Source organism: Malus domestica, chromosome 05 (assembly GCF_042453785.1).
Source record: "Malus domestica chromosome 05, GDT2T_hap1".
Classification (NCBI taxonomy): domain Eukaryota; kingdom Viridiplantae; phylum Streptophyta; class Magnoliopsida; order Rosales; family Rosaceae; genus Malus; species Malus domestica.
The window spans coordinates 23,609,970-23,625,393 of NC_091665.1; positions in this window are offsets into that span (position 1 = coordinate 23,609,970).

Genomic DNA, 15,424 nt, shown 5'->3' on the forward strand with positions numbered 1-15,424 from the left:
TCGATTTTGGATTTTTGAATAAAAAATTGTGGTTGAGGAAATGATTTCTCCTACATACTAGAAAAAGAAAAGATTTATCTAAAAAGTCCCTCCAATCAGATCTTTGCATTAAAAATTTATGTAGTTTTCAATTCTTTTTTTTTTTGGATCCTAGAAATCTTGTGATCATGTCCGTTCATCATACATCGTATAGTCATTTTTTATTAGGTACTATTTATATTTAATTTTAAAGTTTAAATGATTTATGATCGCATGATGTCCGATGAAAGGACACGATCACTATATCCCTACAATCATGTTGACCCTAAAAGCTACCAAGCCTACATGACGCGCAGGTTGAGTAACTAATGAGCTAACTACGTCCTTTAGCTGTATGCAGGGCGTGCCAACTCGTCAGCCGAGCTTGGCCGAGAAGTAAAATGTGTTAATGTTGCGTTGGGTGTGCTGCTGACTTCTTGATCTCACGACTGCGGTTGAGAAAGGAACACGTCTCAGTCTTCGGGTTCTAGAGCCTAAAGACAAGGCTACTAGTTCTGCGAAGTTCACAAATCATCGGCGCCGGATTCGATCACATTGATTATATTCATTAAAGTATAAGCACGCCAAATCGACACCAGACTATACGGGCACAAGTACTCAAAACAAATGTACGTCTTGATTGTGAAAGTAGCTCGGCCGTCAGAATGTCGAACTCTAAAACCCACTTGTGAATAACCAATCATAAACAACTCAGCGTTCAATGTGTCAAGCCCAGTAATTTGTAACACCTCACTTCGCCGAGAAGGTTAATGAAATGACCTCTGCCAATAAGGATTCGAAAATCCTTCTCGATCAAGACTTGGATAAATAACCAGTCAGCCTCGACGCAGTGCTCTTTATCCAAACTAAAGGTGCTCCGTAGTCGGCTGATTCTACGGCAACAATATTGTTTATCTAAACTGAAGATGCTCGTCGGTTGCCTTCACAGTGTTGTTTATCCAAACTGAAGATGTGTCGACGAAAAAGGGAAATAAAAATCTCAAGGTTGTTGAGAAGTTTCGCGAAAGCGAGGGTTTGTGCAGGGCAGTTTGTGTGTTGAATTGGAGCGCTCATTTGTGTTGCACAGTTTCTCGTATTTATAGGGATGAGTACACAGTTGATAAGTTCTGAAGCTCCACCATGCTACTAAAATTCTTCCACCGTTCAAGCTTTTGGTCAAATCCTAATCTCTTTAGTATAATCCGCATGTATCTTTATCATGTGCCTATGTGAAGCCAAACAGTATTTCATGATGAGATCACATGTTTAATGAGATGTATTTATCTCAAATGGACTCTGGGTTGATATTTGCTTGGTTGACGGTGTTCAACTGCGACTTAAACTCTAGGAAGAAAACTGATCCGTTTGTCATCTATGACTTTTCAAACAAACTGAAAAGCCTATCTAGGAATCACATCATCACCAAAAACCTAGCTTTCCTAGACTTCCTGTCTCATCCATCACCCAAAACCATCATTTTTATTGTTGCATGCATCTTGACCCCAACTAAATGAATTTTAAATTCATTTTGAATTGTGCCGCACATCCACATCCAAACATTCGCATTAATTTGAATTGTGCCGCTTTATTGGAGATATAAATCGCATCATATTTATCTGGTTTAAAAAGATACTTAGAAGATAATTATTATGATAAAATCCATAATATTATCCTTTAGGAAAATATCTCCATTTTTCCATTCGACGGTTGAGAACCATGCTCACTCAACGACGTCGATTACTTGGGCCAATGGTGTAAAATCGGGTCCAAACATTACCCCCCAATTTCCTTGAACTTCGACTCATAAGCCGAATGGTTAAGGAAATTAGTGCAATCGAAGAACTCTCGTATCGCCGATAATGAAACTTTTTACTCGGCAACAACATCTCTGTATTGCCAACGCTATGATCTTCCTTGGCTGCCACAATTCTATACAAGGCTCAGCCACTTTAATAAATAACCTCTTCGACCATCTTGAAAAATTTGGACCGAGGAAAACCAAATGGTGTCAAGGGTCGAGATATATAGGTAACCTGATTACCTAATATAATTTGTCGGCCATGCATATATATATATAAACATGTACCGAGCACCAGTTCGCCTAGCTCGGCATGTATGATATAGGTCGAGAAGAATTAGGGGCAAAGGGCGGAGGGAAAAATCTTCCTTGGCAGCATACATATATATATATATACATATACACAAGGAAGAAAATATCGGTAATATCGGAAATATCGGTAGTCCGAGAACACGGAAATATCGATGGAAATATCGGGATAATATCGATATCGATAAAAATTACATGGAAACCACGGAAATTGTAAGAAAAACTTGGAAATTTTTATTGAAACTTTGCAGGATGTTTATTTAGTCAATTATCTATTAGTTTATCACAAAAAATTGAAAGGAAATACATTGCATGATGGATTTAACATTATCAAGTTGATTATATAGCGAGCTGACAAACATTGTGAGTGTAGAAAATATGTAGTAATTAATTAAAAAAGTCTAAACACACCATAATCATTTATATATAATGAATTAGTACAATATTTTACACTTGATACATTGCATGGTAAGATACATGAGTGACTTAGTACCACATAGAGTTCCTACGAGGTTCAAAATTTTGACTATCTTCATCATCTCTATGTGTAGAGTGAGTGTATTGTGAAGAGTAGTTATCAACTGATAAATCCCCAAAATAATTTTGCATGTAATTGTTAACATGCCACCCATATGGATCTGAGATTGGTTGACCTTGTCCATAAGCAAAATCATTTGAAGATTGAGTCTCGGATTGTTTCCATGAGTCGCTCGATTCCATCCCAAAATGAATGGGATATGAAAGGTAGGGAAATGGTTGGTTATGAGTATTACCATAGTTACTACTTCCCACTCCAACAGAGTCCGAAGTTCTAGATAACGAGTCATCTTCTTGACTTGACAAAATCCCCTTGCCTCTTTCTCTGCGAGTATAGTCCTTCCCTATGGCACCAATTCCTGGTCCTGCCCGCCTACTACCATGGTCATCATCCTGTGTTGCATGCGTGAAGTTTGCCTCACCAGTGAAGGGGCTTATAAATCCGGGAGGTGGTGGTCCATAATAGTTTCCATATCCACCACCACTACCTCCAGCTCCACTATGTCCTTCATCATTCCCACCTCCGGTGGTAGGTGAGTCTCCTGATCTTGTACTAGAGCTATCATTAGTATCAGCACGATGTTGTGGTTGTGTAGGATTGGAAAAAGGTGGAATTCCAGTGTTTCTTGGTCTTGGGTGCAAAAGTTCATCTAAAGAGTCAGCGCTGCTAGATCCCACCTCCTCATCTAATACTCTTTCTACATTTATCCCTTCATTACGTGCTTCTTCAGCAACTCTGGGAGCTGGGTTGCCTTCATCATCATCTAAATGAAGAGGTCTAATCCATTGAAAAAGTTGGTTACCCTCTGTATCTTCATCTTCACCAACAATATCAAACACATCTAGTGGGTCACCACGGTCGACATGATCTATTTCTGCTTCCTTATCTCGAATTTGAAGCTTCATGTTGTAGTAGCAATAAACTAATTTTTCCAAGCTACTATGAGCCAACTTATTTCTTTGCTTTGTGTGTATGAGTGCAAATGTGCTCCAATTTCTTTCACAAGCAGATGAGGAAGCTGTTTGTGATAATACTTTTATTGCTAACTTTCTCACAGTTGGTGCATCGGTCCCATACATGATCCACCATTCAGCTACAATGAAAAATAATGTTGATAAGCCTAATAACTCCAACAAATTCTATTATAAACTTATAGTGAAATATGTTTATACTCACTAGGAGACATATTTGTTCGAGCAGCAACTGATGTTGGTTCTCCAAAAGTTCTTCTTGCATCTTTAAACCATGTTAGCTGAATACAATAAATTGTGTTAGTTTAATCCAACAAAGTAATTATTATAATTTAAGTAATTGTGTACCTCATTTCCAAATTGGCCAACTGCTGGTGATGCATGGTCTAATTTAGAGTATACATTATGTACAGCACGTATAAGGTTACCATCATCTCCAACACCGGGTCTGTATTGGTATCGGGGATTCAAATAATATGCTGTTCAAAGAAACACACTCTAATAAGAGAAATAATACTTATGCAACTAAAGAAATGAATTGCAAATTATGACATAATTTATACCTGCTGCATGCAAATCGTGGTATAATGTTTTATACCATCGGTCTTCAATTATCTTTATGACCCACCTTGCACCATGTTTTCTTTCCAATTCATCCTTCACTACACGCATCAACTCATATACTGCCCCCATAATAGGATACACTTCTGTGTCAACGATCCGTAAAACTTTGTAAAGAGGTTCAAACACTTGACACACATGTTCTGATTGAGTCCAAAAAGCATGATCAAGCACTATACTTTCCACCATACGACCTGTATTTGAGCGGCTCAAATTGTGGTTGGCCCAATCGTCACTAGTGAATAGTTGCTTCAATCCTGCTTTCTTCTTGAGTAGGCTGTCTAATGCAATATAGTTGGTGGCGAATCGAGTGGTAGCTGGACGAATAATTTCTCCTTTGCAAAATTCACGCATTTTTGCCAACAACCAACCGTGATTGTAAATATAATTTGTGATCGTTCTAGCTCTTTTGACCACAGTAGCAACATTCTCTCTCTTCCCTATTGCCTCAAACATGAGATCAATACAATGTGCTGCACATGATGTCCAAAACACATTATGATGCTTCATTAACTTTTTTCCAGCTTTGACAAATGCAGAACCGTTGTCGGTCACGACTTGGACAACATTATGCTCTCCCACCTCCATGATTACATCCATCAATAATTTGTAAATGTACTTGTAATTCTTTATATGGTCTGAAGCATCAACAGACTTCAAAAAAATTGTCTTTCCCTTGGAGTATACCATGAAGTTGATGATAGACAATCTGGTCGGGCCGGTCCATCCGTCACACATGATTGTGCAACCATTAGTTTCCCACTTTGACCTCAACTTGTTAACATACTCGCCAATGTCTTTATACTCCATATCCAAATATTTGTTTCTTATCTCATAGGGAGTGGGAGGTTATACTCCAACACCGGCATGTTGACATCCCACTACCATATTTTTGAAATGATGTGATGATGCCTTCGCAGCAGGGACATTTTCATAGATAAAGAACTTGCTAATTAGACGCCCCATTCCTTCATTCACATTACCTCCAGTGAAATAACTCCAAACACTCTTTTGACGTGCTTTGGATGACTTATATAAACTTGGGGCTATTGGTGGTGTTGGTTGTGATTCTCTAAGACTACCTCCCCGTCTCATTTGTGCACCACCACTTGTCCCGGAACCTTGTGCTATATTAGGAATTTTATGAAGGTGTTCTCTTTCCCATGCTGACTGTTTGGAGGCACGTAATGCTTGTTTCAAACTGCGTCGTTCTTTAGGTCCCATGTCATCATCACATTCGTCCTCATCGTCATCATCATCACTATCAAGCTCTTGGCCATAGACTTCTCCCCGTAGCCCAGCTCGAATATTTTCCATTCCCTGTGTTATCTTTTCCTTCTGCTGTTTTTTATTTTTTAATAATGTGCTAATGAATGCCTTCACTTCTGGAGGGACATTATCGCATCGTTGGACATTTTTTGCTGGATCTAATCCACTAAGATGGTACTTAAGTCGTGTCACTCAACCACTCTTCATTACCCGACCACAATATTTGCAAATTGTGCCATGTTTGTTTCCGTCTATTGGGTATCCATGTTCCCAAGCTGGATCACGTTTAGTAGCTCCACTGGACATCGTAAATGTACCTACATTTATTTTTCATGAAAATTAGACAAATATTTTTTGGCCAAAAAATATAGTAGTGATGACGATTATATAAGAGAACCTAAATAATAAAGTTATTCTACAGAAGAATTAAATATGAAGTAAAGAAAATGATTGTAAAAATTTAAGTAATTAAAAAAATAATATGGAATAATAAAACCTAATATTAATGAATAATAATCCAATTTGATAAAAAAATAATCCTAATATAAATGATGAATAATATTCATTTTTGATAATAATCCTAATATAAATAATCCTACTATAAATGATGATAATTATGTTTCATGAAAATAATCCTAATATAAAACATAGTGATGAATAATATTCCTTTTTGATAATAATCCTAATATAAATAATCCTACTATAAATGATGATAATTATGTTTCATGAAAATAATCCTAATATAAAACATAGTGATGAATAATATTCCTTTTTGATAATAATCCTAATATAAATAATCCTACTATAAATGATGATAATTATGTTTCATGAAAATAATCCTAATATAAAACATAGTGATGAATAATATTCCTTTTTGATAATAATCCAATTTAATAATAATCCACTTTAATAATAATCCAATTTAATGAATAATCCAATTTGATAATAAAAAAAAACCTAATATTAATGAATAAAAATCCTATTTGATAAAAAAAATAATCCTAATATAAAACATAGTGATGAATAATAATCCAATTTGATAATAATCCAATTTAATAATAATCCAATTTAATGAATAGTCCAATTTGATAATAAGCCAATTTAATGAAAAATAATCCTAATATAAAACATAGTGATGAATAATAATCCAATTTGATAATAATCTAATTTAATAATAATCCAATTTAATGAATAGTCCAATTTGATAATAAGCCAATTTAATGAATAATCCAATTTAATGAATAATAATCCAATTTGATAGTAATCTAATTTAATGAATAATAATCCAATTTGATAATAAAAAAAACCTAATATTAATGAATAGTAATCCTATTTGATAATAAAACCTAATATTAATAAAATAATAAATAACATTAAACATATTAAAATTATCCTAGGGAATAATTATACAACATTACTTAATTACTTAAAAAAATTAACATGTAATTGTTAACATTACTTAAAAAATTAACATGCAAGTATTAATTACTTAAAAAAATTAACATACGAGTCCACACAAATTTATTTGTTGTTGTATAAATTACAATAATATAAATATAAGTTTGTAAACTTACCTTAAATATGGAACCCTTTGTGTTCAAACTTTGGAATGGATCTGGAATGACTTTGAAAATGGTAAGGGAAATAAAATAATAAATAACATTAAACATATTAAAATTATCCTAGGGAATAATTATACAACATTACTTAATTACTTAAAAAAATTAACATGTAATTGTTAACTAACATTACTTAATTACTTACAAAAACTAACATGCAAGTATTAATTACTTAAAAAAATTAACATTACTTAATTACTTACAAAAACTAACATGCAAGTATTAATTACTTAAAAAAATTAACATACGAGTTCACACAAATTTTTTTGTTGTTGTATAAATTATAAGAATATAAATATAAGTTTGTAAACTTACTTTAAATATGGAACCCTCTGTGTTCAAGCTCTGGAATGGATCTGGAATGACTTTGAAAGGGGTAAGGGAAATAAAATAATCGAAAAGGCTCTGAATGGCTCTGATACTCCACCTCTTGAAAGAATATCACAATGGCAGCTTTGAAAGAATATCACAATGGCTCTGATACTCCACCTTTTAAAACAATATCGGCACACGGTTTTGAATGAAACCACCATCCATGGTCTGAAAAGAATACAAATTATAATTGTAAAAGTGATATGAAATTGTCAAAATAATTGTAAAACTTGTCGGGAATACTGAGTGAGTCATGTGTCCTCCTGACAGAAGGAACCCACACACACACACACAAATGACACAACGCACGCAACCACACACGCACACAACGCACGCACACAAACATCACACACGCAGACACGACCTCAGTCTCTCTCTCGATCTTTCTCGATCTCTCTTTTCCCTTCTCCCACACACACACACACATACACAGATCTCCGATCTCTCTTTTCCCTTCTCCCAAACACACACATACACACAGAGATCTCCGATCTCTCTTCTCCCAAACACACACACACACACACAAAGATCTCTCGATCTCTCTTCTCCATTCTCCGATCTCTCTTCTCCCTTGTCCGATCTCTCTTCTCCCTTCTCACACACACACACACACACACAGATCTCTCGATCTCTCTTCTCCCTTCTCCGATCTCTCTTTTCCCTTCCCCCCCCACACACACACAGAGATCTCTCGATCTCTCTTCTCCCTTCCCCTACACACACACCACGGCCTTCTGCTCCTCAGTCCGACAATCTCGAATCCCTCTCGATATCTGGGTGTCACCGCCGTTGATCGTGGCTCTGGCGAAGTCGGAGTTGGCTTAGTCGTCTGTGGCGGTGCGCCGCTGAGCAAGGAGTTGGCTCAGTCATCTGGTTCGTCTTCGACTCGAAGAAAACAAACTTTCAGGTGAGATTCCATTGAAACCCTAAACCCTAAACCGACATCACATATGTTGAATCGTTTATTACCTCTTGCATGCGTGAAATTTGAAGTTTATATGTGAAATTGAAGTTAAAAATCATGTTTTTGCAAGGTTTTTGGGACAAAATCGGCTCGGGAATAGGCACACCATCTCCGGCGTTCTTCTCCGACGTTCGGCTCGGAGTCCGATTGCACCGTTCAAAAAAATATCGCGATATTATCGATATTATAATATCGCGATATTTGGACAAAAACCATTCGGATACCAATTAAAATATCCATTCCCCGAAAAACCGATAATATCGGCAATATTTCGCCGATATTATCGGCATTTTCTTCCATGCATATACATACATATATATATACATATACATACATATATATACATATACATACATATATATATATATATATATATATATATATATATATATATATATATATATATATAACCCATTGTCAGCAATCATGACTAAATAGGTAGCCTGACTTATGTGATTTGTATGTTGTGCCTTTGGTGTGTGTATATATATATATATAGACACACACACACACAAAACAAACTTGTGCCGAGCACCATCTCATCGAGCTTGATATGTGTGTGCGTGTATATATATGTTAGCGACTAATAAAAGTGGCTGAACCATATGGGGCTGAGAAAAAAAAAAGCTGAGTTCAAGAAGCATTGGGCCGAAGTCACACCATCAAAACCACCATCATTTGGCTTTAAGGAAATTCATCAGTTTTCCATTAATGGGCTCCATGCCAGTCATTTTTTCCTCTTTTTCAAATAAGGCCTTCCATGAATACCACCTGAGGGAATGAAGAAGAATCGGCATCATGTGGTGTGCCAAAAATCACGACATAGCCCTTATCTTCTTATACGCAGCATGTGGCGAATAATCTTTATCGGCGAGCAATCGTCGATTATACCAGATGGACTTATAAGTCCAAAATTGGCTCGGCTAGAAACAACTTTTAAACCGAACACATTATCTTCTGGATTGCCACACTGTCTTGTCACGACTTGGAACAGGTGTCGACGAAACTTTTATCTTTACCAATGATATTCTGACATAACTTGGAATTGGTCATGACTCCCCACCTGCAACCACACGTTCATAGGCTAAAGCCTAGTACCTTCTTTATTGGTAATGGCATCCTGATGTAAGCTACCTTCCTTCAGGTCCATGGTCAAGATGCTTGTTGCCCCTTATTTTCTTTTACATCGGCCGAGGAGCCGAATGGTTAAGAAAATAATTTATTCCTTTTTTTTTTTAGCAAAAGAAAACAAAAGTGGCCGAACGATAAAGTAGAGGAGGCCAACGATGTTTTATTCCAAGCCGAGATTTCTTTATATCAAAAGTCTCAATTTGATTTCGCTTTAGGCCGAACAAAGAATAATCTTCAAATACTTGTGACTTGGCGAATTTTTTTTTTAATTTTCGACCGTCGAATGCATTGAACAATTATGAAGCCCCCTGGGCATTTTAATTTCGGCTTTTAACTCGAATAACTTAGCCGAATGGGATTTCTCCATATCGGCTTTATCACCAATAATCATATCGATTCGCGTGGTTTTTTCGGCTAGGCCTATGTCTCGGCCTTGCTCGTCATTGGGGCACTCCTCTGACGAATCATTTTCTAAGTCAATTTGTGGCTCATATACTTGAACTTTTGCTTCTAGGCCTACCATAATTTCAATCTTGACCGAAAAAATAGGTGGCCTATGTTCTTCTTTGGCCGTCTCAACAATCTTTTTAGGTCGAATGTTGGTTGTGGCTGGAGTGAAAAATTGCCCCCCGGCCTTTTGATCCAACCATTCTTCAAATGGAATTGATTTGAATCCAAAGAGCGTTTTCTTATTGAGCCACTCATCAAATCGAGCTTTATCTTCTTTTAACCATTGATCTTGTAAGTTGTGATGAACCTTCACATTTCTCATTTGAGAGACATATTTTTTTCCTTTCTTCATTTGCTTCAAGGATTCGGTCAAGGAGTTTTTGTTGCTCGACAATTTCCTTGAATAGGTTCCAAATCTCATCCTGATCGTGATCTTGATATATCATGTGAACTTTGTAATTTTAGCACTTGGTCCCACCGAGCGTGCCAAAATGTTAACCCTAAAAACTACCAAGCCTACGTGGCGCGCATGCCGAGTAACTAATGAGCTAACCACGTCCTTCAGCTATTTGCGGGGTGTGCCAACTCATCGGCCGAGCTGGGTCGAGGAGTAAAATGTGTTGATGTTGCGTTGGGTGCGTTGTTGACTTCTTGATCTCTCAACTGCAGTCGAGGAAGGAACATGTCTCAGCCATCAGGTTCTAGAACCTGAAGACAAGGCTACTAGTTCTGTGAAGTTCACAAATCGTAGGCGTCGGATTTGGTCACAGTGATTATATTCGTTAAAGTATAAGCACGTCGAATCGACATCAGACTATACAGGCACAAGTACTCAAACAAATGTACGTCTTGATTGTGAAAGTGGTTCGGCCGTCAGAATGCCGACCTCTAAAACCCACTTGTGAATAACCAATCATAAACAACTCGGTGTTTAATGTGCCAACCCCAGTAATTCGTAACACCCCACTTCATTGAGAAGACTAATGAGATGACCTCTACCAATAAGGATTCGAAAATCCTTTTCAACCGAGACTTGGATAGATAACCAGTCGGCCTCGACGCAATGCTGTTTATCCAAACTGAAGGTGCTCCGCGGTCGGCTGATTCTACAGCAACAGTGCTATTTATCCAAACTGAAGATGTTCGCCGGTTGCCTTCACATTGCTGTTTATCCAAACTAATGATGTGTCGACGGAAAAAGGAAATAAAAATCTCAAGGTTGTTGAGAAGTTTTGCGAAACCAAGGGTTTACGTAGGGCAGTTTGTGTGTTGAATTGGAGCACCCATTTGTGTTGCACGGTTTCTCATATTTATAGGGATGAGTACACAATTGATAAGTTCTGAAGCTCCACCATACTACTAAAATTCTTCCACCGTTCAAGCTATTGGTCAAATCTTAATCTCTTTAGTATAATCCGCACGCATCTTTATCATGTGCCTATGCGAAGCCAAACAGTATTTCATGATGAGATCACGTGTTTAATAAGACGTATTTATCTCAAATGGACTCTGGGTTGATATTTCCTTGGCTAACGATGTTCAACTGCGACTTAAACTCTAGGAAGAAAACTGATCCGTTTGTCATCTATGACTTTTCAAACAAATTGAAAAGCCTATCTAGGAATCACATCATCACCAAAAGCCTAGCTTTCCTAGACTTCCTGTCTCATCCATCACCCAAAACCATTATTTTTATTGTTGCATGCATCCTGACCCCAACTAAATGAATTTTAAATTCATTTTGAATTGTGCCGCACATCCACATCCAAACATCCACATTAATTTGAATTGTGCCGCTTTATTTGAGATATAAATCGCATCCTATTTATCTGGTTTAAGAAGATACTGAGAAGATAATTATTATGATAAAATCCATAATATTATCCTTTAGGAAAAATATCTCAATTTTTCCATCCGACGGTTGAGAACCATGCTCACTCAACGGCCTCGATTACTCGGGCCGATGGTGTAAAATCGGGTCCAAACAAATCCCTAAAAACAAAATCCGGTGAGGATCCTTTTCCGTTTTCAAGAATATGCTTTGGAGTTTGGGCCGTTCACATTTATAAGAGGATAATGCTAAGACATATTCTAACTCTTAGAGTAAAACTCAAATTTTAGATTATAAATCTACTTAAACTTGCTCCAACAATCCAACCCATGAGTCAAATATGAGTTTTAACCCAAAATCATTTTTGGGGCAAATTTAGCCTAGAATTCACCCCGGGTTAGTAGGTTAGTCCACCATGTATATGTACTTTTTTTTGGTTTTATACTAGCATATAGGCACACACAAAGTGTGTGTGAAATTTTTTTATTTTTGTTTTGAAATAGAAGGGGAGAGGAAGACAGTGATGGAGAATGTGGGAGTGGAAAGTTTTTTTTTTTTTTTATTTATTATTTTTTAATTAGAGATATGTTAGTATTACATGTAAATGATGCTTTGAAAAAAAAAAATTGGTTGTATGAAATTACATTTCTGCCCTATATTTCTTATTCATATTCTGTTTTAATTAGAGAGTTAAATTGGTAATTTCATAGGGTTTTGGTTGACAATGAGTGTTTTATTAATTAGTAGAGATTATAAATTCATTGAATTCAACCGCTAAAATCTAATATGATCAAATCTAACGATTACGAAAAAAATATAACAGTTCAAATTTAAATCCAATGGCTAAAATAATTTTAAAAAATAATTATTTCATGTATTTCATATTCTTTTCCACGAGTTTCATGGTGTGTGACAGCCCGTCCCTAAAAGTTATAGTTTTTATAGTTTTAATACGTGAAATTACGGAAATGCCCTAGGGGGCAAAGCGTGATTTTCGAGGACATATATGATTCTCATATATTTTGTCATGTTTCTTGACATGTTTGGATAGAGTTTGACCTCATGGACGCGTAGGCACAAACCGTTCGTGATTTGTAGTTATAACGAAGAAGTTATTAACGTTTAAAGTTGGGGGCATTTTAGTAAATTGGTTAATATCTATAAAATTCTAGATTTTTGGAGCAAAATATGGAAAGCCACGTGTGTGGCCCAGATTTAAAGAAATATGAAATGGGCGGTAGAGATGGTGTAAAAAGGAGGGAAAGGAGGGAGGAACCAACTAGTGGGGAGAAGAGATAGAAGAGGGTGACCAATGGGTGAGGAGAGAAAGGAGAGAAAGGGAAAAACGGAGGAACCAGCCGGGTTCCTTTCGACCCGCGACCCGGGTTGTAAACGGTGGGTTCTCCAGTGAATTTCACCATTTTCCAGTCGAATTGGGCCGATTCATCAATCCCATTCATCAATTCTACTCCTCATTTACCATTTCCACTTCAAATTTGAGAGGATTGGGTTTGGAATTGAGGGGTTTTGCACCCGTAGGTGTCGTGAGACCCATGGCACAGATCCATCAAATCTGAAGCGTTTCCATTCAATTACCACCACCAAAACACCCCACAAGAGGTCAAGAACAAAGCCCAATTAATGGTTGGAGCATTAGAGTTCATTTGAGGACGAATCAAGAACCACCCATATCTAGGGTTCCGGCAGGTTTTTATGAAATTTGGGCTTTTGCCGGCCAAATTGGCCTTAGTCATAGGTATGAAAGTTGCTCCACTCACTAAGATATTCATTTATGTGAAGTTTGAGAATTTTTAGAAATAGTTGATTTTTCTGACGAGTCTAGGGCGGCCAATTGCCACCTGCGGCGATGCGTGGGCCGAGACGTCCCTTGACCTTCCTAGGTTAAATTTGAATACCCTGATTCCATTGGTGAAGTCCGATTGACAAATTTCCGTCGTTTGAACGAAGTTCCATTAAGGTTCGCCGGTTGATTATTATAGCAATTGACGATCCGACCGTTGGATCGTCACAAAACTTTGATACGTTGTACTACGTAATATTTGAGGATATTAGAAACTTATGGATTGGAAATTTGATGTATGAATCTTCCCAAATAGGATATGTAAATTACATGTTCTATCGATAAGAATTCTGAGATGTGCTTTGATAATTGTTCTAGGCGCATATCGTTCATGACGCCTCGATGTTTGTGCTAGGGAATACTAGTGGTGTAAACAGGTAAGTTGTCTGATGAACAGTACTATGATCATTAAGAAAGGTTCGAAGATCATTATTTACATATTCTCAGCCATTATCATTACAAAGTACCTGTACCTGTGCTTTTATATTGAAATATCTCATTTTATGGAATTTATGAAATGCAGAAAACATGTTGCTCTTGTTTTTCATCAAAACAACCCACGCCATGCGAGTACAATCATCAATAAAGGTTACAAGCGAACAAGCACCTCCTAAAGCAGCAAGCTTAAACAGACCCAACTATCGTAATGAACTAAATAAATGGTACCAAACTTTTAGTCAAACTGGGTGAAACTGAAAACATCACATTGGCCATAAGCCAGTTCACAAACATCGCACTTATGTTGAGAGTTGTCCCACATTGGTGAGGGACAAGGTTTTCTATGTGCTTATATGATCTTGGGCTACTCCTCATATTGCCAATTGGTTTTATGGTAGAACCTTAATTTCATTATGGTATCAGAGCAAGGTTGTCCACGTGTGAAGCCCAATGACCACACGCGCTCCACATCACCCAGTTGTTGTCCACGTGTAGCTTGAAAATCCGCCACACGTGCAGGGGCGTGTTGAGAGTTGCCCCACATTGGTGAGGGACAAAGTTTGCTATGTGCTTATATGATCTTGGGCTACTCTCCATATTGCCAATTGATTTTATGGTGGAACCTTAATTTCATTAACTTAAAGTTGGAAACATCACATTTCATAAAACAAATTCAGAAATAGTTTCTGTAAATAATCAAACGAGGCATGTCCTAAATGATAATGCCACAACCAAATCTCAGACATAAGACTTTGGCTCCCCCAGAGAACTATTAATCGACAAAGCTTGAGTCAAACGACGAGTGCTCTCCAATGTCAAGTCCAGATAATACAACTTCCACTTCCTAGTGCCATAACCAATTGTCCTCCAAGTTTGAATGTCCTTAAACACACAAAATGAGGCAATTTGAGCCATAAAAATTAAAAAATTAAAAAAAAAATAAAAAAAAAAAATCATAAGCAAGTAACGAAACCATGAGAACTGTATCAAGGTTAATATTATTAGTAAGGGATACCGTACCTCTCCAAAAATAGGGGTGGCGCCATCATCAGTCATGGTAACAGTCTGAATAGATGGTCTTATGTTTTAAACATGTTTAGAATCAAATGTCATACATATATTCAGTAGCACCAGAGTCAATTATCTAAGTATTATTCTCAACAGAATAAAAAGCTTTTAAAGCCTTACCCTTGTTACCTATAGAAGTGATTAAGGTCGTGGCTAGCCCAGCCAT